This window comes from Humulus lupulus, chromosome 2, assembly GCF_963169125.1.
Source record: "Humulus lupulus chromosome 2, drHumLupu1.1, whole genome shotgun sequence".
NCBI classification, from domain to species: Eukaryota; Viridiplantae; Streptophyta; class Magnoliopsida; order Rosales; family Cannabaceae; genus Humulus; species Humulus lupulus.
Genome location: NC_084794.1, coordinates 185,277,539 through 185,283,220, shown reverse-complemented (window position 1 = coordinate 185,283,220; position 5,682 = coordinate 185,277,539). Strand labels below are relative to the sequence as shown.

Sequence of the window (5,682 nt, the reverse complement as noted above, 5' to 3'; positions counted from 1 at the left end):
AATGACTTGATTAGCAAGTCCTGCACCTTTATAAGTACATAGTGTAACGGTCTTGGCTATCTAGGGCGTTACATGCTTACTTTTGCTCCTATCCTTTTCTTTTTCATAGCTATAGTTGATTTGATAAAAAAACCCATCTTTGATAGAAACTAGATTGATATGCAATTTTACAATATTTTAAGTCAAGAGAAACAGCTATGAAGATTATAAGATATTGTTATGAAGATTATAAGATATTGTTATGTTCAATGTTCAAGAGAAACATTTTCGTTGAAATTTTCGTTGCTATGTAAAAAGACTTTGCGGTGAAATTCGATCTATTTCCTTATAAAGCTGCAAAGAAATTTTAGTTTCGGATAACATTATTGATCAACCATAATGGGACTGGGTAATCATTTCTTTGTCAACAGGTACTTTATGTTAATACTTTGCGATGAAACTCTTTCTAGATTTCTCTTTTGAAGCTTAAGAGAGGCTTTAACTTTTGACAAAATAATAGTTGAACCACACTGGATAACAATTTGTGTGCCTAGACGCACTTTATGCTATACTTCATTGTGAATTGTATGTCGCGGACAATATGACTATTTACTCATAACTGCTATATTCAGAAAGGATCTACTCTTTCACTATACGAGGATTCAGAAATGGGGAACTCAAAGGGATGTTTTATTGAATATTTTAATTCTGGTGATTATTCATCACTTTGGAAAAGCCATGGAGCATATGGCATTGTTGGTGCTGCTATTGTTGGGATACTTATACCTGTATTTATTTCCTCTTTCTTCATTGGAAAGAAAAAGGGAAAATAAAGAGGAGTTCCTGTAGATGTTGGTGGGGATTCCGCCTATACCGTACGCAATAGTCGTGTAACTGAATTGGTTGAAGTACCATGGAAAGGAGCCACAACCATGGCAGCTATGTTTGAGCAATCTTGTAAAAAGAATTCACACAATCAATTTCTTGGAACAAGGAAGCTTATCGACAAGGACATTGTTACAGCTAGTGATGGTAGGAAGTTTGAGAAGCTTCACTTCGGAGAATATGAATGGCAAACTTATGGTGAAGCATTTGATCGTGCTTGCAACTTTGCATCGGGTCTTATTAAATTAGGCCACAACGTGGATACTCGTGCTGCATTATTTTCTGAAACCAGGGCAGATTGGTTAATAGCATTCCAGGTTAGCTACTTGATGCATTTCTACATTCAATTCTTCTTGCCGTATTTGCTCTTTATATTAGTTTACTTTAATCTTCTCAAAACTCAAGACAGCACTAATATTTCTCGGATTTCAGGGATGCTTCCGACAGAATATTATTGTTGATACTATTTATGCAACTCTAGGGGAGGAGGCGCTAATCCATGCACTTAATGAGGTATGTTTGAATGACATAGCAGTGTATGTATATTTTAGGAAAGTTAGCATAAGCTAGGGGATGGAGGATTCATCGCTACAAGCTCATGTATTTGTTAGAATACATAAATAATATACAAATGTGGACACATTGAATGGTCCCCATGATTGTTAATAGCCCTAAAGGAAAAAGGAAATGGTTCTCATCTTAGAAATTTGACATTTGAACAGACTTCAACTTCGACCTTGATATGCGATTCAAAGCAGCTGAAGAAGCTGGCTGCTATAAGCACAAGCCTCAAAACGATTCAAAATGTTATTTATTTTGAAGAAGATGGAACTTTAAAAGAAACTGGATATTCTGAAAGCATGAGCGGCTGGATAGTTGTGTCCTTTTCTGAAGTTGAGAGACTTGGTAAAGCATGTCCCGTTCCACCAAGCCTACCCTCTAAGAATGAAGTTGTTGTTGTTATGTACACAAGTGGTAGTACAGGTCTGCCAAAGGTTGGTTTCCTGCTATTTGTTTCTTTTGTTATGTTTCCTGTTCTTTTGCTTGAGCAATAGTTAGTACTGATCCAAATGTATATTGAATGTTAGATTGTACAAATACATTGTATCTTAGGGCAACATGCATATTAATATTAATTTGTCTATGTGTGTAAATAAATATCTATCTAAATATATAGGGAGCTAGTTCGGTAGGGGTGTTTTCCCTATTGGCAGGGGTCAATTTTTTGTATGAAAAATGGTATTTGTTATTTATTTGACATTGATGCTTTATCGATAAAGTGATTTATTATGACTGTTAGATTTAAATAAAATGGTCAAAATTGGTTTTCCTATTAATAGTGATAAAATAAAATTTCAATATGTAATGATTCCATATGTTTGTCTTTATTCATTGAAGAAGGCTTCTTTCGAGAAACTTGGTTGGAAGTGAATAATTACTGTACATTTTAGTTCAAGTAAAAATGTAATTTGGAGTTCTTATTTACAAGTATATATTCTGAATTGAATACTTGTTCAATCATCTTCTGAAAGTATTGAAACTTGAGCAATTAATTTGTAATGTCCAAGATTGCATGATGACATTTTTTGGTGTGACTGTCTAGGGTGTTATGATGACACATGGAAACATTGTAGCCACTGCTGCAGCAGTTATAACAGTCATTCCAGAACTAAATAGCAAAGATGTCTACTTGGCGTACTTGCCCCTGGCTCACGTTTTTGAATTGGCAGCTGAGGTACCCACATATGTTCTTTTACTTGTGCATGTTAGACACTAAAATTTGTTGTAACACACTCGTGACTTTCCAGTCTGTCATGGTGTCTACGGGATGTATAATTGGTTATGGTTCCCCATTGACTATAACAGACATATCAAACAAAATTAAGAAGGGAACCAAGGGAGATGCTTCTGAATTAAAGCCAACTCTCATGGCAGCAGTTCCTGCTATACTGGATCGTGTTCGAGATGGAGTACTGAAAAAGGTGCTTATTGGTTGTATAATTCTTTCCCTCCTAGCTTTGTGGTGATTTGGGGTGCATGTACTCATTGGAATATGTTTTTATTTATTAATTAATTATGCCCATAAATATCAGGTTGAGGATACTGGGGGTCTAGCGAAGACTCTTTTTACATTTGCATATACACGTCGACTGGCAGCTATAGAAGGAAGCTGGTTTGGGGCTTGGGGACTGGAAAACATGTTGTGGGATTTAATCATCTTTAAGAAAATACACTCTGTACTTGGAGGAGATATTAGATTTATGCTCTGTGGTGAGCTCCTTTATCTGCGGATTCACAACGCTTCATCAATATCTGCATGGGGTAATTATTTCATATTCTTGAGATTTACAATAATTGAATTTGAGGTTTAACCTTGTTATTTAATACGATTAAAAGGTTAAATTATTGGATTGCAAACTCTACTAGATTAGTGTGTCCACATGTGAAGTTATATGCCATACTTATATGCACGCAATCACTCGTCCAAATTCATTTAGATGCTAATACTTCCATATTTAGTTCCATGCTAGACTAACTATGCACTGTGAAATTCTTGCAATGGGTTGTGTTATTTTTCATTTCATGTGTATCTATTGCTTATTATTGCATACTTTTCTTTTTGGTTGATTATGCTTAAATAGGGCTCCTATTGGCCAAGGATATGACTTGACAGAAACTTTTGCTGGAGCTGCTTTTTCTGAGGCAGATGACACAGCAGTGGGCAGTGTAGGGCCACCCCTTCCTTGTTGCTACATTAAGGTATATTAAGAGTTAATCATTTATGCGTTAATTTCATCTAATATAAATATTCAACTGATTGCTTTTTGACATAGTGGTTATATAATATTTTGTATTGATTGCTTTTAGCCAAGTCTTAATGAGAAATTAAAATGCATGAAGCAACATGCTTTTAGATCAGTTCACTTAATATTATTGACTTCGATTTAAAAGGAATGATTTCTTTTTTCTTATTATTTTTAAAATAGATTTTGGGAGATGAAAAGAGTGGAAATGGATTATGCAAACAATGATATTCTTGGAAAAGCAGTTGAGAAGAGTCTTAGCAGCATTCTAGCAAGTGAGTTTTATTTAAAGATGCGTGTTAGATTTAAAATTGTTCAAAAATCTTATTATTTGCATAGATTGATATGGTAAATAACTTAAATGTATTGAAAACTATATTTTATGTTATAAGAGAATTTCAAAACTAATATTGGTGGTGCTTTAGTGTGATTTATGCTTACTTAGTTGTGGCAGAGGAATTGGTTCGTAGTAATTAGTTGGAGGATGCCAATAGGGTTCTCTTGTGGGGTGGTGGTTTATTCTTGTCCCATGTGCCTTTTTTTTTAATTTTTTTTATGGAATATATGTGTACAAGTAATGTTAGCATTTTCTTTTTTATAAGTTGATGCAATGTCTTGAGATTATTCCTTTTAAGGTTGAGGACTTTAGCTGTAGTTGTCTGAGTTATGATTGATGTTTACAATAGTGATTGTATATAATTGCTGCATATATAACATGTTCAGTTACGTTTTAATTGTAGTCATAAGGTTTCTTGTTCTACTGATTTTCTTTATTGATTAAGATAATATATAATGTATTTTCTTAGCTATGCATATACATGAACTCTTCTAATAGGTGATAATAAATAAAGCAATCTACATTTGTTTTGATATGAGTTTTTGCTGCTAAACCATCTAAGGGCTTCTCTTTTCTTCACTTCATCCCACTCTTGTTGAATTTGATTGTTGGTCTGTTTAATCAAAGAGGTGTTCTCTGCATTTTCTTTTCTACTTGGCTATTATTAGTATTCATTGAAAGGCTTATATGGGAATAAAATTGGTCTCAAGAGTCAAGACAGTCCATGGTGGTAAAGCAACTGTATATGAACCTATCATTTTTAATATCTATTTCCACTGAACCATTGATAATGAACCAATATCACTCTTCTTCATTGGCTTTAATAGCTTTTGGGGAATGTGGGTCCTTGTGTGTTTTCTTGACCCTGTTTTTATTTTTGTTACCTTTTGGGGAACTGAGGCATTTATAAAGGGATCTCATATTTTCATCTCAGCTAGGTTTGGTTCATTTGGCTATTTTTTCACTTTCAAGGTATTCATTATTGTAGAGAAAATGCTCAAGATAGAACAAAATTTCATGGATTTATCATTTCCCTTATTTGTATTGATAATAAATCTGATTTTTTTTCATCCTTTTAAATTGGAATACAAACTGTTTTTGGTTTTTTGTTCTTTCTATGTGTGTTGTGTCTGCTTTTCTTTTTATTGTTGGTTTTATTTCAAACTGTTGCATTATTGTTGGCCTTCGCTATTAGTTTTTCTGCTGCTTTTGCTGCCTCTTGTCGTTGTATTTAAGATTTTTGTTGTTCTTTTATTTTGTGAGCTCTAGTTTCCAGGGACTCTATAGTGGGTTTGGATAGTTTCTTGGTTGTAAGAGTTGTAATTTTTTTTAATGACGACTCCTAATTAAAGGTTGAATGATGTTGATAGTTTATTAATTGGTATGTAATTTTGCTTTCATTTTAGTGGCTTCATTGGATTTCAAATTGGAGGGAACTTTATTTGCAGCAGTTTGCAAGAGGTATGTTTTCTTTTATTTTTACTAAAATACTTTGCAAATGTTAGAGGAGTTTGAATATTTTAGATATTCATCCATAGTGAAGTAGGTTATGAGATTATTATTATTGTGTGCTGCGGTGATGACGGAAGGTTGAGAACTTGTGTGTATTAATGAAGTAGGTTCTGAGAAATTTGTGTGCTGCGGCGAGATAAGGAAGAAAACTTGTGTGTTGTTTGA

At 33.8% G+C, this 5,682-nt stretch overlaps 1 pseudogene; it reads left to right on the top strand.

The window, feature by feature from the left end:
- The first annotated feature begins 524 nt into the window (after nucleotides 1-524).
- LOC133815000 (long chain acyl-CoA synthetase 8-like) lies at nucleotides 525-3,896 on the top strand (annotated as a pseudogene).
- The last annotated feature ends 1,786 nt before the right edge of the window (nucleotides 3,897-5,682 follow it).